Source organism: Anabrus simplex, chromosome 5 (assembly GCF_040414725.1).
Source record: "Anabrus simplex isolate iqAnaSimp1 chromosome 5, ASM4041472v1, whole genome shotgun sequence".
In the NCBI taxonomy this organism is placed as follows: Eukaryota; Metazoa; Arthropoda; class Insecta; order Orthoptera; family Tettigoniidae; genus Anabrus; species Anabrus simplex.
Genome location: NC_090269.1, coordinates 31,762,695 through 31,786,728, shown reverse-complemented (window position 1 = coordinate 31,786,728; position 24,034 = coordinate 31,762,695).

Genomic DNA, 24,034 nt, shown 5'->3' with positions numbered 1-24,034 from the left:
TACACTTTAATGTTTTAAAAAATGTGAAACAATGCTTAACATGAACAGAATTAAAAAAAAAGGTCTGGTAAATATAACTATTAAATCAAACTAAGTATACTTATAATATCAAAAACTATCCAAATACTTTCAACACTATGTCCGTACGGGATACGGGCATATTGATTTCCTTGTTGTGGACGGCGCCCGTATACCGTACGGGCGTGATTTTCGCGTATAGGCAGCTGCACTAATCCCAAACGGTTTCCGTTTTTTGCTTGGAGGTAGTAGTTTATCTAGTGTCCACTAGAATACGACAAAAATGGTAGTTTCTCCTTGCCGTGACCTTAACTCGATGTTCCGGGTGCTGAGCGCGCTAAATCTGTCGCGCTGTCACCTGTGTACTGTGCAAACGTGTCCTCACGCCGGCTCAATGATAATGATATCCTGGATATTTTATCGGGAGAATCGAACTCAGAAATACTGTAGACAGTGATGAATACTCTGCTTACGAACCAGATAACATATGAGGTGACAGTTCGGGCAAGATCTTTATTTGTTATGTCACTTTCGAGTGCAAGCCTTTTGGTTGCATTATTTTACTCCGAATACAACCGATAGAAGTACTTCACCTCTCCCGAAATTTGGGATTATTTTTTCGTTCAAGCGAAGAGAAGCAGGCTGATTATTCACCTGTACCGCGAAAAGAAAATACTGTATGGTGCAAGGAGTGTAAGGTTGGACTCCGCATAGCTCAATGATTTCAGGTTACTATACCAAACGAACCATTCCTAAATAGGTAAATTATGTATTTCAAATGCACTTGTGTATTTGTGGCTTAAGTAGCTACATTAAACGATTATTTTTTATTGTTTGAGCAGGCACATTGGTAAAGCTTGAATTTTAAAGTTTTTCTCGTAGTATATTTTTTCTGTTTTTCGTAACACTAGTAGAGGAGAATCGGGTAATATGGAATACCACAATATCTTGCCTGTAAGGTACTCCTCTTAGGTGGAAACTCGTCGAATTACGGTAAATGTTCTCATGATGCTTTGTATTCAGTTTCGACATGCTCGTGAGTGAGGTTAGTGCGTGGAGCAAGAATATTTGTTTTTCATATTTGAAAAGTTTTTGTAGGTAATTCTTTTAAAGCTTTTATTAATTACCAACACTGAGTTTAGTCCTGGGAAATCCAATGTTACATATTGTACAAGAGTTGCTTATATTGCTACACCAGTGTAACTTCCTTGTTGTGCAAAGTTAATGGCATGGCGAATCCTTTAATTCAAACATGGTGTGTCGGGATATATGGAATACTGTTTTAGTTTCAAAGTAAAATGAGGTGTAAAATTAATTAAAGTTAATTGCATTAATCCTGGTATATTATAACATGTAACTACCTATAGATCTCAGTTTCTGCATCTGTGACGTTTTTCACTGAATGAACAAGTGACTGTAAAAAGAAAACTCTGAATAATTAGTGTATACAGATTATCATTTAAGTTAATTACCAATTGTATTCTTTCGATTTTTTAAAATTTCTGTACGTCCACCTGTAAGAACGTTCCTTAAATATAACTGAAAGAATTTATTGAAGCTGTATTTTAATTTACATATTATTTACCCTACTATTCCATATTAGCCGACTATTCCGTATTACCCACCAAGTGCAACTTTTTGAAAGAAATAATTTATTTGAATTTTCAAACCATATTTATTTATATTTCATAACTGATTTCGGTAAGAAGTTATACTGCCAAAAGTAAATGGTATTCCACATTACCCGATTCTCCTCTATAATTAAAATACTTTAGATATTTACTTCCTGATTAACTTCTTTTTCGGATGTCCGAGACCTTCACATAATAATAATAATAATAATAATAATAATAATAATAATAATAATAATAATAATAATAATAATAATAATAATAATGTATTAAAATTCAGGAAAAAGAACCCGTACACTGCCAATGTCCATGTTAAAATATGGTAGTGTTGAAAGTGTTAAATGTCCGATAATACGTCTGAAATTGAATACGCTCATGAAATATATAAATATCAAATTTAAAGAACTAATATTTTGAGATAGGTAGAAATATTTTTTTAGTTAATGATATTTACATACAGTTTACTAAAAGTCTTCACGTGGCTACAAAAATGTAAGCTTTATTTAAGCGCGACAATGATGACACTGTTTACCTTTTTTCTTACGTGAACATTTAGTTCAACTGCATTTTCTATTGCTTGTATAGCTCGGATATCCTTTATCGCCACTCACTGAGGCACTGTTCCATTTGATGCATCGTCTAATAAATTGACTTTCCCTTACATACATACTGGTTCCTAACTTACAGCACATTGCAGACATCGGCAGGTAACAGTTGTCAACATCTGAAGACTTTTGCTATCAGAAGTCGGAGGTTATTCATAACTAACGGTGAACGTACAATTCGCAATAAGTTTTAACAAAAATATTCTACAATGAGTGCATATTACATATCAAATGGATCGTGTTTCATAGGTAATTTTATTAAGACGGTGAACCAGGTCCATAACGTTTTGAAAATTTAAGAACATACAGTAAACGCATGAAGTAAAATATGCACGTATATTTATTCCCTTAATTTTTATTTAGTTTTTATTATTTTGTGTGTCAATACAAGCGTTTTTACCTAATGTTATTGTTTCACTGCCTTTTGTACCATCTACCAAGGTTATTTTAATTAATCCTGATATTTATTGGTCGGACAGAAAATACCAGAAATTAATCCGGATTAATGGTGTTCACTAGGAAGTGTATCTGTTTCAAGATACCCCCACCCCCACCGCGGCCTCTGCTATTGTTAACCAGCGAATCATTTCATTGGGACCGGGCAAGTGACTGTGCAGTTATCAACTTCCATTTGGGAGATAGTGAGTTCGAACCCCACTGTCGGAAGGCCTGAATAAGGTTTTCCGTGCTTTCCCATTTTCACACCAGGAAAATGTACCTTAATTGAGGTCACGGTCGCTCCTTTCACACACCCAACCCTTTCCTACCCCATCGCCGACAGAAGACCTATCTGTGTCGGTGCGACGCAGAGCAAATTGTAAAGAGAAAATTCATCGGAGCTCCCTTTATTACACCGGGGAACAAAATTTATTTTGTCGTGGTGCCCGGAATTTTCGATCTGATTCTGGGTATTTCTGCGCCACGGATTCCGAAAATATTATCCATTTCGGTTTAGGAGCTCTACATTTTGAGATACTGCTGCTGTTATTGAATATTATTCCTTTATTTTGTTACTTATCTGTGTACATTATATCTTTGATCTTGTTATTCTGTTGCTGTTCATGTTTGTGATGTGTACTCTACGTTTCTCCCACCACTTAGAAACGTTGACGGGTGGATGACCTAGATGATAGGCCCCCTTTAAACAACAAGCATTAAGCATTGACATTGCTTGATAACAAAGGAAATGTTTCAAACAAACTAATGCTTATTTTTTCTATTTCACAGTAAAACTGGGGGACCAAAATAATCCTTGGACACCACACCTCGAGTTTAAAACGTGTAAAGAGCATCTGCCACACACAGTAGATGAACAGGAAAAGGAAGTGCACAAAATTTGGTATCCCATTGGTATGGCGTGAACTAATCAACCAAAGTAGTAACTGTAATTTAATTTGGTAAATATTAAGGGCATCAATGGGAACAACCGGTGTAAGTGAGGGTATCCTCTTCTGGCGCCCGCGAGACCTCTTTTTCTACATTCAGAGGAGATATTTGTCGCAACATTTTTAACACCCTTCCACGGATAGTGAAAAAGGAAGCTATGCTGAGCAACGCGATATTTATCTCCAAGAAACTTCGTCAGAAATATCAGGCTTTAGTCAAACGGAATTGAATAACTTCATAAGGTACCTAAAATTTTTTCCAAAGAAGGCGTCTAAATAGTTAGCTTCCAGGATTCGAGAAAATATAGTTACTGCTACTGGGATTAAAAACACGGCATATAGCAACAGAGCAGAAATAAGTGTTTCGATATTAGTATCCCAGGCTTCTTAGGATTTATGTCTTCAGATTTCACACAAATAACTTAAAATATCCTAAAAGGTGCCCAAGGCACCATACGTTGTGCACCTTAGATCCTTAATTTCTTAAAATATTCCTTTAGCACTATCTCAGAAGTTGAGCTTAAAGGTTAATTCGGAATTAAGGGCACTTTCAAGCCCATGTTTGGACTCTGGGAAAAGAATTCCACTGGATGAAAAAATCTTACTCTTTCATATTATTGCTGTTCTGCTTCTGTGCTCCAATTTCAAACCACTCACAGGTCATCCACCTTGAGGAATTTGGAGAATGTTTAAATTCCCTTGAACTCTATGGAGTGTCAAATTTTCTGGCACACAGTTTTAAATGTCTAGATCGTCCCATTAATTCGTACCTATTTTCAGTTTTATACCCAAATTACTAACCTTCAATATTACGTTATTAAAATATGTACCAGATAGGCCTGAACATGAGAAAATATGATGCATTCAAACAAACCAGATGCGTTGATAATTATAAACAGTATCCATATTTTATTAAGCTTACCGTACCGTGAAATGGGTATAATTTGTAAAAAATGTAATAGACGTTTTATATTTCTTAAGGGAAAAACATTGTTTCGGAGACTTTACAACGCCGGAAAATACTTAAAACTCTTCAAATATGGTGTGCGGATGAATAGGAATATACGCGTGTATATTAATGACCTAACAATTCTATTATAGCCTACTCACGTTTTATTGTGATCTAAATACTGATTCGAAGTAACCTATATGAACTGGTAACTTTTCATTACTGGTTATATATCCATCAGCAAATTTCACTGAATAAAGTGACCACATGCAAAGTTACAATATGCAATTGGCCAATTGTATGTGAAGAAACAAAGGACGTCATGTTATGGGTACTAATATCAGGTTTCGCATGAGAAATGACATATTTTAAACAAAGAAAGAAAGAAAGAAAGAATCATTTTAATGGAATTAAATACTGCAATTGTAATCCAAATCCTACAACAATCTAACCAACAAAATACAATTGCCAACAGCAAACACTGTATTCAAAGTAAAACTATCTAGCTTAATTTAAGAATTTCCCGTCAAGTTCAGGAACACGAAAAAATGCCCGTTTACCCAGTCTCTTCGGGGGATTTATTCCTAAAGTAATAGAGTAGTTTATCACTTGGATGGATTTTTTCGACTACTTTTTGAATAATTTATGGTCACGATAATGAACACATGAAAACAGAGTAACCAAAATGGGGAGAATATCTGTGAAAGTTCTTGAAAGTATTCTTTGAAGTTGACTATGACAACAATAATTAACTTCAGTTAGCTTCCTGTCCAGCAGATGGAGGTAAATCTCTCTTTTCACTTTTGATGCAAAGTAACCCCCTGAAGATGCAAAGTAGGGCAAACAAGGTGACAGTTAGTTAGCGACATGATAGCACAAAATTGTCTTTATAATGACAAGAAACAGTTCGTATTAATTAATTAACGAGCCAAGGCAGTATTGAGACAACCGGAAACTAAGAGAATGGTGGAGCCGTATCGATCAAGGCCACCAAACCAAACACGTCTCACTCCAGGACAACTACTGGTCGTCCTGTTCATATGCAAATGGCTCATTCACATGGAAATAGCCGGGGGGTCAAAATGACCTGGGGTTAATGTTGACCACAGCGCAATGTGCCATTCACATGGAAATAATTCAAGATTGGGGCAAGACTACTAATGCGAGGACTGCTTACACTACTGTCTAAATATTGACAAACTTAGACATTCCGGCAGCAAGTCTACTCATCCAGAGATGAGGGACAGATATCAGCTATAGCCGTTCCAGATAATAATAATAATAATAATAATAATAATAATAATAATAATAATAATAATAATAATAATAATAATAATAATAATAATAATAATTGTACCGGGAGGTACACCTCTACGCCGCACATTTAAATATTGCGCCTAAAAGAACTCCTGTACAGGAGAAACACTGAACTTGAAACTAGACCTATTTAAATCTTTTCTCAGACGATGTCACTACCGTAATTTTGTTATTGTGAAGTTTCCAGCACTGTGTGACTTTCAACTTGTTTTTGTTTTCCGTTCATCAAGAAGTTTAGACCCTCTCTCATAGATGTCACGGCTAGAAAACTATAATCATGCACACTGGTGTGAAGTGAAAGAACGTTTTTGAAGAAGTTTTGTATTCATAAGTTATTTTTTAGTAAATTATGTTCAATCATTTTTGGGTTGGCAATATTGATCTTTCTCTCCGCCAGTTTTGAATATAGCCAATCACGAATTTCTGTAATTAATTTTCAGCCTATCACAGGCTTCTTCTTCGATTTTGTGTGTAACTTTTATATCCACCAATAAAACCCTGTGGGTGTGTCTTGATTATTCACGAAAGGTCTCGAACTTTCCCCGAGGGTATATCAACTGCAGATTTTCACGTCTCTTGGCCATTTGATCAACATCTAACTAAGTGTATGTGTGTCAAGCAGGAGGCGGGAGGCGCCTCTTTCATCAGGTAGCAGTTCTTCAGCAAGATAATGGCCAGTTAACATCTTTATTTCTTGCTAGCTCCGCAGTTTAACCTGAGGGAAAGGTCCGAAACTTTAACCATGTAACCTACTTTTCTACAAATGTAATTTTCTGCCGGCTTATGTAAAAACTTCATCTTTAACTGCTAATCGGGGATAGAGAGTGATGCATCCTCTCGAGCTCCCCTTCATTTTGGTTTGAGGTGACTACGTTTTGTAACTGGTTTTCTTCCTTTCCGTAATGTCTTAAATTTCTTTCTTATACGAGTCACCTTCATAGTTTGGGAATAGCCCCTGTTTCATCGGCCTAGTGCCTTTTAGGATTTAAGAAAGCATATTTAGGAGTGCAAGTTCACGCCTCCGTTCAAATTGTGTTTTGGGGCATTTACTTAACCTGTTCCTTTCCGCTACGGCCCAATAGGTTGGTTACTAGATACCCCTGTTTCAATTTGGAAAGTTGTGCCTTGATGGCAAATGATTGTAATTTTCTGATATCGCCTTGAATAGGCTGGGAAAACGGAGAGCACGTTAGCTCTTTTTTTTTTAGTACTGCAAAAGTGCCTCTAGAAGGCTTTATATTGTAAATTACGGAGCAAGTGCTGCAGGTAGTAGGGGATTTTTGCCATTTTCTAATTTTATGCTCTTCGGTAAAGTTGGAGCTGGAAAGTCAGAAATTGTAAAACTAGGGGCTTATAGCCCAAGTGTGCTAAAGTGTTGAAATATTGAATTTTTCTAAGTCTTGTTTCTAAATTGCTATGTCATCGTTATCTCACTAAGTGAAAAGTTGTTAAAGCTTTGTTGTTGATTGTTGAAATTCAAAAAATATAACCTTTGTTAAAGTTTTAAATTAACTTTGATTTTGTAGTTAGACCCATTCACCCCGGCACCTTCTTTCACCTCTGCTGGTCCACGGGTAACCCCGTAACAATAATAATAATAATAATAATAATAATAATAATAATAATAATAATAATAATAATAATAATAATAATAATAATAATATGGTATAACAATACATACAACAAAAAATGTTTATCTATTTGTGAAACCGTAATGCTTATATGCCAGTGAATGCTTAGTACTCAATTTATTTATTTATTTATTCGTGTCAGTAGCACAATATAGATTACAGATGCAAATTAGATAAAATATATGAAATTACAATATTACATGAAACTAAACAGTTATTTACAAAATAACAGCCCAGAATTTGGCCACGTTAACAGCATTGATACCGGCCTGTACCAAATACAAGTTCTGTGCATTTAATAATAGACTTGAAAGATTGGAAGTACTAGACAGAAGAATTATAAGAAAAATATTAGGCCCTTTAAAAACGACAGAATATTGGAAATTAAGAAGTAATAACGAAATTTATAAGAACACGGAAAACATATCTGTAACAGTACGGAAGAGTACTACTTTTTGGACATATTTACAGAATGGACGACAGTAGACTAACCAAAAAGATCTTCACGTATCTTTGGAAGAAAAAGTCAACAACCACCTGGATTCAAGAAATCATAAAAGAATTGGAAAGAAACAACATCAGAGAAGAAGAAGAAGTAATGGAAAGAGAAACTTTCAGGAATAAAGTTTTAAAGATGGAAGGATTCCAAGGGAGGGAGGCAAAGAAAACCGGCACAAAGTGGTCTGAAAAAAGAAAAAGGAAACATTGTGAAACAATGAAGGAATATTGGAAGAAAAGGAACGAACAACAACAAAGGATGAAGAATAGAAATTGGAACTTGGTCCCTAGTAGGCCCTAACGCAAGAAGAAGAAGAAGAAGAAGAAGAACTAGAAATGTGTACAACAAATGGTCAGTGATCATCAACGCGAAGCTTAGGCATTATCGTTCAGTCATTCGTCCAGAGGCTCTGTATGTAGTAGAATGCCTTGCATTGAACTGGAAGGGTCTAATTGAAAAGTTAGAAGGCAAAAAAAGGAAATTCCTGTTGAAGATCCTAGGACCAATCAAAGAAAATGGTGAGTAAAGGAGACAGCACAACAATGAACATTACCTGCATGTGCAGAGGATAACGGGCACCATTCGACAAATGAAGGATTAATTTTTATGACCTTATAACACGTATGAGCTCACAGAAATTGACTTTGAAAACTTTGAAAACTTTGAAAACTTTGAAAACTTTGAAAACAAGAAAACCAAGGGACCCAGGTTCGCCGAAGTTCAGAAAGACCTTCAAGAAATAAATATCACAAATGAAGACATCCAGGACTGTGTTCCTCTCCAGAAGATTATTCGAGAATACCAGCGATTCCAAGAAAATCCGAAAACAGAGAAGAAATGGACTGATGAAAGAAAGGACGCTCACAGAAAGCGAATGTGGAAATACTGGGAAAGAATTAAAGCTCAAGGATGCAAACGACTGAAATAACGTGGTCCACATCCGGCCGTAACTAAGCAGAAGAAGAACAACGGGATTAAGTATTTCCCCTTAAAAAACAGCATTCACAGACTCAGACATAGCAGATGACACGGACAGAATTGTAAATCAATTTGTGGACATCCATCGCGTTCATAAATTTAAATTCCTGGAAGAAATTCTCACTCCCAATGGAAATAAAAAGGAGGAATTAAAATAGAGGGTGAGGAGGATGGAGATGGCTTTCAGACAATGCCATGACACATACAAGTCTAAATCTATCTCCATTCAGTGCATATTAAAACATTACTGCCCAGTGGTCAGAACGGAGTGCCTTTATGGAGCAGAAACACCGTCAATGGTGACACACTCAGACCTTGAAAAAAAGACAAAGTTTTTTCGAAAATCTTTGGGTCCAAAGAAGTTGCAAAATGATCAACACTCCTTCTGGTAGAGTTAGAACCAGAACACTATAAATCAATCCAAACAATTCCGATGACGATGACGAAAAGAAGGATGAATTAAGAGAGGTAGGCTAACAATATACTCCTCTTAAAATAAAAGTGGAAAACACAGTATGGATCACTTCCATAGGTGCAGAACGACCTAGCAGAAGTGGGTGTCAAGGAGGAAGAGATAGGGGACGGAACAACATTTAGGAATAAAGTGTTGCAGGAGTGAGCGATGCATCTGGAAAGCCATCCATTGACAGGGCTGAGTGGCTCAGACATTTGAGGCGCTGGCCTTCTTACTCCAACTTAACAGGTGTTACCCTGGCTCAGTTGGGTGGTATCTGAAGGTGCTCAAATGCGTCAACCGCGTGTCGGTCAATTTACTGGCTGGTAAAAGAACAACATTTCAGCACCTCGGCGTCTCCAGAAACCGTCCAAAATAGTTAGAGGGACTTAAAGCCAATATTATTATTATTATTATTATTATTATTATTAAATATACTTATTTGACATAGGCACTCCTCTCTCGTTCTAATACACATGAACCTGAGTTATACTAATTTCATTGCAACGGGGCAATTTTTATTCTAATATGATTTTAATTTTCTAAAATTCCAATACACTTAAGTGCATTAGTTATAATGTAGGCAAATCACAGACAGGATCGACAGTATTTTTTTTTTTTGCTAGGGGCTTTACGTCGCACCGACACAGATAGGTCTTATGGCGACGATGGGATGGGAAAGGCCTAGGAGTTGGAAGGAAGCGGCCGTGGCCTTAATTAAGGTACAGCCCCAGCATTTGCCTGGTGTGAAAATGGGAAACCACGGAAAACCATTTTCAGGGCTGCCGATAGTGGGATTCGAACCTACTATCTCCCGGATGCAAGCTCACAGCCGCGCGCCTCTACGCGCACGGCCAACTCGCCCGGTGATCGACAGTATTTGAAGATATCACCTGAACACGCTTAGCTCAAACAACAACAAACAATCGACAAACATGTTACAACCATAAAATCACTGATGGATAATGGGCAGGTCGTTCGACTCACACACCCAGCCATCAGGTCATGGATACGTTGCACTAGGACTATCACGCGCAGCGTAATACGTGAAGCGACCAGTCAGAATAGTTTTGATTTCCGAACGTATGAACTTCGTTGTCCCTTTAAACCAAACCAAACCCCACGGCACTACAGCCCTTGAAGGGTCTTGGCCTACCAATCGACCGCTGCTCAGCCCGAAGGCTTGCAGATTAAGAGGTGTCGTATGATCAGCACGATGAATCCTCTCGGCCGTTATTCTTGGCTTTCTAGACCGGAGCCGCTATCTCACCGTCAGATAGCTCCTCAATTCTAATCACGTAGGCTGAGTGGACCTCGAACCAGCCCAGGTCCAGGTAAATATCCCTGACCTGGCCTCTGGGTAAGAGGCAGGCACGCTACCCCTACACCATGGGGTCGGTCGTTGTCCCCTTAGTGAACATAATTATCATTAATTTGTTTTACTGTCGTAGCCAAACGTTTAACATACAAAATGTGCATAGGCTGCAGGAAAACAATTAATGTCAAATTATGTGCGAACTGGAGTTCAACTGAAGGGATAACTTAGGAGCAACTTTCAACCAGGAATCAACAGGGATGCACCCACTACTGTTCCCTTACAGTTCCAATAAACTGGCTAGATTTAGTTTCTGGTCCATAATGCGTTGGAAGCTGTAAGATAAATAATTCACTTTCCTGCTGGAGAGAGGTGTATCCGTGTCTGGCGAAGGAAGGAGAGACGTTCAGTCTTATTGGGCGCGATATTTCGATTTGAATCCTCGGGAGAAGAGGAGAGAATATTTAGATGGTGATTGTGTGTGAAGGCGAGAGACAGTGCTAATCTTGGCATTATTCATGTGAGGCTCTCCCGGGCTAATAACACACGATGGAGAAGTAAGACGTATTCATTCTTCCAGTCGGCGCAGGGAATACACTCGCTCCAGAGGTAGGGTTGGGCCCCCACCTCTCACAGTCCCAAGCTGCAGACGCCTGCCTGAAAACTCCGATAATTTACATTCCGCGCCTTTGAATTAGGTTCCTCTCTCCGTACGACGCTGCGAGGATATTTTTCTGTTCTTCAAATGTAAAAGTTTCTCGTCCTTCTCTTCCCACATGTATTTCCTCCCTGTTATATCGTTCAGTACTTCCATCCTCACGACACAGGTGGGAGAAACTTACATCAACAAGTTAGCTGCTTCCTTCCTTGTTTCCTCTGTCTATAAACTACAGCGCGAACTCAGCAGGAATCTCACCTGATGACACGCGTTCAGAATTAGTGCATCGATACTCCAACATAATATTCATTATAGTCATAATTAACTATAACCAGGGTTCGGGAGTTTATGACCTAAAGAAGTACAAAATACGCAAGCACTTATGCCCTAAAAACTAGAAAAATATCACCTAAAAAGATAAAATATTACTTAAGCATTTTAGTGATGGGTAGAAGTATTAGAGTATCAACATTATACGTGTCACATTTAATCATCATAACTGACACAGCGTACGGCTCTGTGGCTAAATGGTTAGCGTGCTGGCTTTTTGTCACAGGGGTCTCGGGTTCGATTCCCGGCATGGTCGGGAATTTTAACCATAATTGGTTAATTTCGCTGGCACGCGGGCTGGGTGTATGTGTCGTCTTCATCACCAGTTCATCCTCATCACGAAGCGCAGGTCACCTACAGGCCTCAAATCAAAAGACCTGCATTTGGCGAGCCGAACTTGTCCCCGGACAAAGCCGGCACTGAAAGCCATACGCTATTTCATTTTTTTACAGACACAGCTACAGTAAGTAAATAAAAACTTTACACATTCATTATCATAGCCCTCAGGCGCAATTCTCATTCTGGTTTCATAAAAAAATAACCGAAATTGAAGTATTAGCATGATTTAAAGTATCCGTCGCCGTACGCTCGAACAGCAACTCGTTCGCGGAAAAATGTCTTCTAAATCTGCTACCCATCCCTTTCAGGAAAAGAAAGAATAAATCTGCAACATTATTTTGAAATCCTGTGTTGGAAAATCAACACATATCAACGACGCCTGCATTTGACGAAAAATTCTACAAATCTACCGCACCATTAGTTTGGTAACTCATGCCTGCAAAATTTTAACACGTATTATATACAGAAGAATTAAAAGACAAGTTGAAACTGAGTTGGGAGAAGATCAATATTTGGCTTCATAAGAAATATGGGAACACGTGAAGCAATCCTGACTTTACTGAATTAAGAAAGACAACCCCACGTACATGGCTTTGGTACATCTAGAAAAGGCATTTGATAATGTTGATTGGACCAAGCTGTTTGAGATTCTGAAGGTGATCGCGATCAGATACGGAGGAATAAGAATTATCTACAATCTATACAAAAATCCATCTGCAGTGATACGAATCGAGGTCTTTGCAAAAGAGGCAGCAATCCAGAAAGGAGTGAGGCAAGGCTTCAGTTGTCCCTTCTCCTTTTCTGTGTTTACATAGAACAGACGATACAGGATATCAGAGAGAAATTTGGAAAGGGAATCAAAGTCCAAGGAGAGGAAATCAAAACCCTGATATTTGCCGATGATATTGTTATTTTATCTGACTCTGCAAATGATCTGGAGAAATTACTGAATGGTATGGACAGAGTCTTGGAGACGGAACGCAGGATGATGATAAATAAGTCAAAAACAAACGTAATGGAGTGCGGTCGAACGAAGGCAGGTGATGCAGGAAATGTTAGATTACGGCATGAAGTCTTAAAGGAAGAAGATGAATATTGTGGTCTTAAGTTAGGTACCATCTCGGCATTTTCCTGAAGGAGAAGTGGGAAACCACGGAAAACCACTTCGAGGATGGCTGAGGTAGGAATCGAACCCTCCTCTACTCAGTTGACCTCCTGAGGCTGAGTGGACCCCGTTCTAGCCCTCGTACCTCTTTTCAAATTTCGTGGCAGAGCCGGGAATCCAAGGCCGATACTTTTATTTTTCAAAGTTTCGGAACCCCTAATGTATCTGTGGTTAGTGTTAATAGAAGATGGCCAGTTAGTTGTCCTTCCTCTTAGAACAATAATCACCACCACCCATAGCAACCGATATAAAGTTTCACCTTCACTCCCAAGCCGCGTCACAATCGGACGTTGAAACAAAACTGGTGAACAGGGCGCCTCTACGGCAGCAGTTTAAAAGGTCTGTAACTTGGCAGTTGGGGTCAGTGTTATTATTATTATTATTATTATTATTATTATTATTATTATTATTATTATTATTATTATTATTATAATTATTATTATTATTATTATTATTATTCAGTATTCGGGAGATAGTGGCTTCGGACCACACTGTCGGCAGCCCTGAAGATGGTTTTCCGTGTTTTCCCATTTTCACACCAGGTACCTTAATTAAGGCCACGGCTGCTTCCTTCCCACTCTTAGCCCTTTCCTATCCCATCGTCGCCATAAGACCTATCTGTGTCTGTGCGACGTAAAGTAACCTGTAAAAAGTATAGATATGTTACTATTATTTAAAGCTTCTGGCAAAGTGAAATATCAGAATTTGAACATGGGGTGCAAACTCATAAACAGGCGCCACCGCGTCGGTTGTACTTGTTACGCTCTAAAAGAAAAGTAAAGCACGTCGGAAACGGTCGAGTGTGTACGGATAAGGTGAAAGGTGTGTTTCGCTTATTTCGACCCCTCTTGCATGAGCAAAGTTTCTGGGAATTCGGGTTCCCCTCGTTAGATTACATGACAGAACCTTACCGGGCAGTCCGACTCGTTGGCTGGATGGTCAGCGTACTGGCCTTCCGTTCGTAGGGTCCTGTGTTCGATTCCCAGCCGGGTCGGGGATTTTAACCTTCATTGGTTAATTCCAATGGCCCGGGGGCTGAGTGTTTGTGCTGTCCCCAACATCCCTGCAACTCACACACCACACTATCCTCCACCACAATCACACGCAGTTACCTACACATGGCAGATGCCGCCCACCTCATCGGAGGGTCTGTCTTACAAGGGCTGCACTCGGCTAGAAATAGCCACACGAAATTATTAGCCGAGCAAAGTTCAAAGCTGAAATATTTTACACATCCGTTTTCCCAGGTGCTACGACGATAAATTAAAATGTAATAAAATGCTCTGCATAAATTCATTCAAGAATGGAGGAAAATGTTCATCCAGGAAGAACAAACCAAGATCGTTTCAAATTTGGTCCCAGACTCAGAGGCGTGTACATTGACTGCCTGGCGTTTGCGAATGACTAGATCATTTTTGCTAATGATATTGATTCAGCCGTATGGACACATGTAACCATATTGGTTCACAATAGGCCCGTATTCATAAACTCATAGAAAAACACAAGGGGTTTGTCTTATATCTACCCTGTCAATATTTAATCATCATCATTTTCATTCTCCCTTGTCCAGCTCCTGTTGATGGCACTTCTCTACCATTGCCTCTCCTTCCACCAATCCCCTTCAGTAATTGTATTCCAGTCCAGTCTTCTTTTTCTTATACTGTTCTTGACAAAGTCCATCCGTCTTGCTCTGGGCCTCCCTCTTGTCCTCTTTTCTCCTATCTTAGCCTCCAGCACTTGTTTTGGTATCTTTCCTCCCTCCATCCTCCTAACATATCCAAATCATTTCAATTTATTCTTCCCCATCCTATCATTCAGTTTTTCTACCCCTATCTCTTTTCTGACCTCAACATTTCTTATATTTTCCGGGTTGAACCGTGTTGTTGTTATTGTCCGTACAACAATACGGTTCAACCCGGAAAATATACTAAATAATTCTTCACACCGTGGAAGCCTCACCTCTCAGATTCCTTACTCTACTTGCCTTTCCTACCATACCCCTCAGGAACTTCATTTCACTGGCCTAGATTTTACTCTCATTTCTTGTTGTGTAAGTCCAACTCTATGATGGACACATCTTGTATATTATCTCTTAACATTTCATAGCAACTTCCCTGTTCCACACCAGGTTACTCACATTCTGGTGAAACGTACTTCCCGCTTGTACCCTTCTGCTGATCTTATCCAACCTGGCATCTGGCATTATTTCCCTTCTCAAATATTTGAAGTATTCAACAACCTCAAGGTTTCGTCCCCTGATACTAACGATTCCTTTTCCTTCTCGTTCTCCTCTTTGTCATCACATTACCACTTACTTATCCACACTGATTTTCATACCATATTCTCAATATTGTCGTTAAAGCCTCTAGCTGGATTTGCACTTCTGTATTGTTGACTCCCCAGATCGCTATGTCATCTGCACACAACAATATCTTCATATCCCCTCCATAACTTGCCTTTGTTTCCTTTAGAATTTCATCTAGAACAATTACAAATATAAGTGGAGGCAATGCACTTCCCTGTCTTAGTAGAGTTTGGTTTCTAAACCAATAATTTATCCCCAATATTTAGTAAGGTAAGGTAAGGATATATTCTGCCCGAAGGCAGGTCCGAACCTCCGCAGAGGTGTTGCCTGAGCTGGAGTAGGGTGGCCATTTGACCACGCCCAATGTTGCTTAACTTCGGAGATCTCACGGGATCCGGTGTTTCAACACGGCTACGGCCGTTGGCCCAATATTTAGTAATAATAATAATGTTATTTGTTTTACGTCCCACTAACTACTTCTTAAGGTCTTCGGAGACGCCGAGGTGCCGGAATTTAGTCCCGCAGGAGTTCTTTTACGTGCCAGTAAATCTACCGACACGGGGCTGTCGTATTTGAGCACCTTCAAATACCACCGGACTGAGCCAGGATCGAACCTGCCAAGTTGGGGTTAGAAGGCCAGCGCCTTAACCGTCTGAGCCACTCAGCCCGGCCCCAATATTTACTATCCTTCACTAATTTTATATTTAATTTTCATACAGCGAGTAAACACCACTAGTAACTTTTTACTGAGGAGGAGAATGGCGGCTCTCGCAACATGTATGAATATTAAATATTGAATTAATGAAGGATTAAGTATCGACAGGGCGCACCCTATGTCATTCTGTTGATTCAGCAATAAATAAAATTAACAGCCTAACAGAGCTGAAAAAGTAGGAATGCTGATTTCCTTCGAGAAGGTAAAATATATGACGAACATCAGTGACAGACCAGACTTGATGAATATCAGGCGTTACGAAGCAGTCGTAAAACCCTTACCGTGTATTGTCATTAATCTCATTAATCGCATTTTTTGACGATCGTCTATCTCGTTATTATTCCCCTCGGAGGTAATTCAAAGTAATATTCTGAAGGCAATGATGAGTTCGACAGTCACTTGTCTTTAATTTATCCAGAAGGCAGTGATATTTTCGACAGTCATGTATCTCTGATTTATCCATTTCCCAGTTGTTTACGTTTTGTCTGGAATCGTCAGCTATTTTTTGTTTCTAGGACGAATATTATTTAAATGTCCGGCTCCATGGCTAAATAGTTAGCGTGCTGGCCTTTGGTCACAGGGGTCCCGGGTTCGATTCCCGGCAGAGTAGGGGGATTTTTACTATCCTTGCTTAATTTCGCCGGCACGGGGACTGGGTAGATGTGTCGTCTTCATCATCACTTCATCCTCAACACGACGCGTAGGTCGCCTACGGGTGTCAAATCCAAAGACCTGCACCTGGCGAGCCGAACTTGTCCTCAGACACTCCCGGCACTAAAAGCCATACGCCATTTCATTTCTTTGTGTATTCATGGAAGAGACGGTTCTTAGTTGCAGCCTACGAGCTAATCACAGTCGACTTATCTCAATCTCGTCACACATAGGTAGATTTCACGTTTCCGAAGTTATTGAAATTTATATGACCGGGTTCTTCACCCACATACTTTGAACGACCTTTAGTGACGAATTTTACATCGTAAATTTTCTTTTTTTATATATAATTTGGAAATTTTTATTGGGGTTTAGTTTTCGTTTGAATTTGAACTTTATGTTTTAGCCGGAATAAATTATGATTTTACCTCCTTTATTTTTGCTGAGTTCTCATTCACGAATATTTATTCTAGATCCTGTCCCAATTTTGTATTATAAGTTTGTTAGACTTATGAGCTTTTCAGCCGCATCACGCAGCGTCTCCGCTGTGCTAGGCCATCTAGGACAGGAGAAAAGTGCAATTTTGTTTCATCGACATTTTTCTGGGCCTGGAACTTTCCCCTCAAACGAAAGAGTGTCCAATGACGAAGCGAAATTATGTACTGTACAAAACAAAAGGTGTTTAACATGAAGCGACGTTTCACGTAGAGTGCACGGATTTTTAAATAGTATAAGAGAAAACGTAAGAAACATGTTGTGTTTTTTCCTATAACTCCCCATTCTATTGAGTAATGTTTACATCATCAGACGCCTCCTTCAGTGTTCTACATGGTTGGTCCTACGACATCTTATCGTATCTCCTATATTTATGGGCTAGATTGAATTAGAGTCATTGAATGGGGTGAAATTTTGTACAGTTTTCACATACTACTTTATATTTTTGATACTCATGTGATAGCTAGATTCATAACATTTGGCTGTCACATGGCCACTGGTCATGTCAATGCGCATGCCCAATGTCATGATTCTGTCTTTCCTACAAGTGTGCCAAATGATAACGTATACTTGTAACAGTATAAGTAATTTGGAATCGAGAAATACAGCTCTATTTAACGTATAAGGGATAGAAATACGACAAAAAGTCATCGGACCAAAGTTGTAAATCTCTTCAAAATGAAACGCGATTGTGCTTTCTGATTTATGATACGACTTACCAATTAGCCACCAATTATCCCGAAACGAAGGTCTGCACCGTCGTTAAAATTGCATCCATATTTCGATATTTTCCGGGGCCAAAAGTTGTACATTTGTATAGATTATAATATTTCCCCAAAGAAAAGAGTGTCCAGCTTTCGCGATTAGCGCTCGCATACGTAAGGAGTAATTAAGGAAGAAAATAATACAGTTAAGTAAGTTGAAATTAATAGAAAATTGATTATAACTGAGGACAGCCGGATGACGACAAATATGTAAATACCAAGTGAATGTATTGGAAAATCATATGCCCCTTAATGAATTATGCTGGTGTGAGTTATGGATATAAGAAATCGGTAACAGGAGAAATTTAGACGCAGGGATTCTTAGGTAAACAGATAAGAAGATGACTAATGGTGTTATTACTTAAGCTATTCGACGATGGTTATATAACCTCCAACGATATTCCGCCAATATCCCACAGAATGGACGACTGACGCCTCTCTTGCTTTCCACCCAAGGAACAACCACGAATTTATAGGAATGATGAGGAAAATGGAAATACGTTACTTCCTTGCTGGCAAGCAGAGACATTTCCATGGTAAACTGTATGTTCGTTGTCGGTCTGTCGGTCACTCAATGCAGAGTATGATACCGGCAGAAAATAGTAATTTTCTCCGTCATTTTAAGAGTAAGGTAAATTATGAACATAAAGAAAGTTGTTGATGATGAAAAGGCGTTTCACATACGGTCCACGAAGTTTACAGAAAATCAATGGTATAAGAGAAAATGCAATAAAACCGCTTTGGTTTTCCTATAAACCCTCTGTCTATTCAAAGGCTTTTAAAACGATATGCATATAGAAACCTTTCCCAGGATGAGTATACATTAAATATGAAGTTTGGGTGAGATCTATCCAGCCGTTTCGCCGTGATGGTCGAAAAAAGTAGACAGACAGACACGAAAAATAAAAACCACCACTTCGGTCTTGAGTTCAGCTAAAACGGATCAATAGCCGAAAAATTGTCAAAACAAACGAAATTACAGGCAGCGGACCCCCTACAACTTTATTTATATAGATTTATGTATTTAAAATGACGTGAATCTGAGCTCGTGAAGGTGGCACTTCACCAGAAATTTGCTGAATAAATGTATCGCGTACCGAATCGAGCCGACTCGTGCTTAAAATAACTGTTTTACCATGTTAAGAGCTGAGATTCAGGCTGACAACTGCTTCGTCAAACAAGTGCACGCTCCTTGCAAGGTCAAGAACTATGAGCGGGCCTCAATTACTGCTGCTTGAGAGTAAAAAGGCCGCTTGACGGTCCGTGTTTTTATGAGAGACCCTATACAGTAATAGCACCGTGCGATCAATCAATCAATCAATCAATCAATCAATCAATCAATGAATATTGATCTGCATTTAGGGCAGTCGCCCATGTGACAGATTCCCTATCTGTTGCTTTCCTAGCCTTTTCCTAAGTGATTTCAAAGAAATTGGAAATTTATTGAACGTCTCCCTTGGTAAGTTATTCCAATCCCTAACTCCCCTTCCTATAAATGAATATTTGCTCTAGTTTGTCCTCTTGAATTCTAACTTTATCTTCATATTGTGATCTTTCCTACTTTTATAAACGCCATTCAAACTTATTCGTCTACTAATGTCATTCCACGCCATCTCTCCGCTGACAGCTCGGAACATACCACTTAGTCGAGCAGCTCTTCTTCTTTCTCTCAATTCTTCCCAACCCAAACTTTGCAACATTTTTGTAACGCTACTCTTTTGTCGGAAATCACCCAGAACAAATCGAGCTGCTTTTCTTTGGATATTTTTCCAGTTCTTGAATCAGGTAATCCTGGTGAGGGTCCCATACACTGGAACCATACTCTAGTTGGGGTCTTACCAGAGACTTATATGCCCTCTCCTTTACATCCTTACTACAACCCCTAAACACCCTCATAACCATGTGCAGAGATCTGTACCCTTTATTTACAATCCCATTTATGTGATTACCCCAATGAAGATCTTTCCGTATATTAACACCCAGATACCCCCAATGATCCCCAAAAGGAACTTTCACCCCATCAACGCAGTAATTAAAACTGAGAGGACTTGTCCTATTTGTGAAACTCACAACCTGACTTTCAACCCTGTTTATCAACATACCATCGCCCCCAGTCTGTTCCGACACAACAAAACTGAAAATAATATTGAGTTTCTTGGTGCATTTAGCTCGCAAATGACGCATGTTTGACTCTCACGGTAATTTGCTATCGAAAATAAGCCCAAGGAATCGGCATGTATCCGCTAATGAAAGAGCGAAGCTCTCCAGATTAAGTTTAGGATGGGGTTGGAGAGTTCACTTTCGACAGAAATGGTATGTCACATTCAAGAGTGCCTCAGAGTACGTGGAGGACCAACATGTTAATGACTCATGTGACTGCATTCAAAATCCTCTTTGATTTGAGTCTAAATGAGGAGGTTCCTTAATTTGTTACTTCTGGTACACACAGATCCCTTTTCTTTTCATACTGTATCCACAGTTACCGAGATGTGTGTTGTCGTACTATTTACTATTATGATTTTCACGTTTAGTGATATAACATCGGTATTAGGTTGGTTCCACCTTAGCACAAATAATAATAATAATAATAATAATAATAATAATAATAATAATAGTAAGTGTACCGGGAGGTACACCCCAAATTCAAATTCAGTGCCTAAACGAACCCCTCTATTGGTAAAACAGTGAAACTAAAACTAGACCAACTTAGAACTTTACTCAGAAGATGTCACCACAGAAATATGATGTAATTTTGTTATTGTGCAGTAGCCTACAATGAGTGAATTTATCATTGTTTTGTTTACCATTCATCAAGAAGTTTGGACATTCTTCCACAGATAACACTACTAAAAACTATGATCATGCACCCTGGTGCGAGGTGTAAGAAGTTATGATTTAAAGAAGTTTTGTACTTCTAGGTTTTTGTAACTGAATGATGTTCATTTATTTCTGGGTTGGCAAAATTTCCTTTTTCTTTCCGCCAGTTTTGAATCTAGCCAATCAGTAATTTCTGCAATTAATTTTCCACCTATCAGAGGCTTCTTGTTCGATTTTGAGCGTTACTTTTGAATTTAACCAATCAAATTGAGAGGGTATGGCTGGTTTAGTCTTGAATGATCTCGAACCTTCCCTGAGGGTTTATAAAATGCGGCTTTTCACGTTTCTTGGCCAATTGATCGTCATCTTATTGAGTGTGCGTGTCAAAACAGGAGGCGGGCGACCTCTTTCGTCGGTCAACAGAACATCTACAAGGTAATGGCCACATAATTTTATTCTTTTTTGCTATCTCCACAGTTTAATCCGAGGGAAAGGTCCGAATCGTCAACTACGTAACCTACTTTTCTAAAAATGTAACTTTCTGCCGGCTAATGTAAAAACTTCATAAACTCTTTAACTGTAAATCTGGGATAGAAAGTGATGTACCCCCTCGAGTTCCCCTTCATCTTGGTTTGAGGTGACTACGTTTCGTAACTGTTTTTCCTTCTGTAATGTGTTAAAGTAATTTCTATACGAGTCACCTCAGTAGCTTGGGATTAGCCCCTGTTTTCATCGGCCTAGAGCCCTTATTTTTTTTAGTGTTCATTATATTGGAGCGAAGTGTGCCTCCATTCACCTTGTGGTTGGGCCAGTTATCTAACCTGTTATTTTTCCAAGAAGGCCCAGAAGGTTGGGTATTAAATACCCCTGTATAAATTATTTTCAAATTGTAAGTGGTGCGCTGAGAGGCCAGTAATTGTAAGCTGATGTTGCCTTGAGTAGGCTGAAAGAAAACGGAGAGCCTGTTAGCTTTTTTTAAAGTTTTGTAATTGTAAAGTGTGCCTCTGGAAGGCTAGATGTTGTGATTTAGGGAGCAAGTGCTCTTGAATGAGGGGATTTCTGCCCCTCAGTAAACACTCGTAATTCCTCTTCCTTTGTAAAATTGTAAAACTAGGGGCTTAAGGCCCAAAGTGTTAAGGTTCTGAATCTTGGATTTTTCCCAGTATTGTTTAATAATTGCTAATTGTACCTGTTATGTTGTTATTTGTTGATTTTTGAAATTCTAAAGAAATATAACCTTTGTTAAAGTTTTAAATTAATTTCGTGACTGTAGTTAGATCCATTCAAGCTCGCACTTTCTTTCATCACCTCTGCGTTCCACAGATACCCCGAAATAATAATAATAATAATAATAATAATAATAATAATAATAATAATAATAATAATAATAATAATAACAACAATAATAACAATAATAATAACAATAATAATAATCGATCATGTTGATTGGAGCAAGCCATTTGAGATTTTGAAGGTGAACGGGATCAGATACTAAGAAAGAAAAAAATATCTACAATCTGTACAAAAATCAGACTTGATTGATAAGAATTGATGGCTTTGAAAAACGAAGCAGCAATCCAGAAAAAAGTGAGGCAGGGCTGCAATTTATCCCGCCTCCTTTTCAGCGTTTATATAGAATAAGCGGTGAAAATCAAAACTCTGAGATCTGCCGATGCTATTGTTATTTTATCTGAGACTGCAGAAGATCTGGAGAAATTACTTGGTGAAGGAGTACAAGATGAAAATCAATAAATCCAAAACAAAAGTAATGGCGTGCAGTCGTACGAAGTCAGGTGATACAGGAAATATTATTAGATTAAGAAATGAAGTCTTAAATGAATGAATATTATTACTTGGGTAGTAACTATGGCATTCGCCTCTTTAGTGCAGTGGTTAGTGTGATTAGTTGCCACCCCGGAGGCTCGGGTTCGATTTCCGACTCTGCCACGAAATTTGAAAAGTGGTACGAGGGCTGGAACGGGGTCCACTCAGCCTCGGGACAACATCTGAGTAGAGGAGGGTTCGATTCCCAGCTCAGTCATCCTGAAAGTGGTTTTCCGTGGTTTCTCACTTCTATTCCGGGCAAATGCCGGGATGGTGCCTAACTTAAGGCCACGACCGCTTCCTTCCCTCTTCCTTGTCTATTCCTTCCAAACTACTATGCTGAGCAGGGGCCTTGTGGGTGGCATAGCAGGTGAGGCCGCCTGAGCGAGGTACTGGTCATCCTCCCCAGTTGTATCCACCGACCAAGAGTCTGAAGCTCCAGGACACTGCCCTTGAGGCGGTAGAGATGGGATCTCTCGCTGAGTCCGAGGGAAAAACCGACCCTGCAGGGTAAACAGATGATCAAGATGATGAAGTAACTATAGCAGAAATAAGGAGGACATACAATTCAGATTAGCACAAGCGAGGAAGGGCTTTTTTAAGAAAAGAAATTTGCTCACTTCGAACATTGATACAGGATTTAGAAAGATGCTTTTGAAAACTTCCGTTTGGAGCGAGGCATTGTATGCAAGTAATCATGAAAAATAAATGCCCCAGAAAGAAAGAGAATATAAGGTTTTGAAATGTCGTTTTTCATAAGAATACTGAAGGTGAAATGCTTAGATCGAATCACGAATGAAGAGATAATGAATCAAATTGGTGAGAGGAGATCGATTTGGTTAAATTTAAAGAGAAAAAAAGATAGAATTATAGGACATATCTTAAGAGTGGCTTTTTTTGCTAGGGGCTTTACGTCGCACCGACACAGATAGGTCTTATGGCGACGATGGGATAGGAAAGGCCTAGGAGTTGGAAGGAAGCGGTCGTGGCCTTAATTAAGGTACAGCCCCAGCATTTGCCTGGTGTGAAAATGGGAAACCACGGAAAACCATCTTCAGGGCTGCCGACAGTGGTATTCGAACCCACGATCTCCCGGATGCAAGCTCACAGCCGCGCGCCTCTACGCGCACGGCCAACTCGCCCGGTCATATCTTAAGACACCCAGGACTTGTTCAGTAGGATTTTGAGG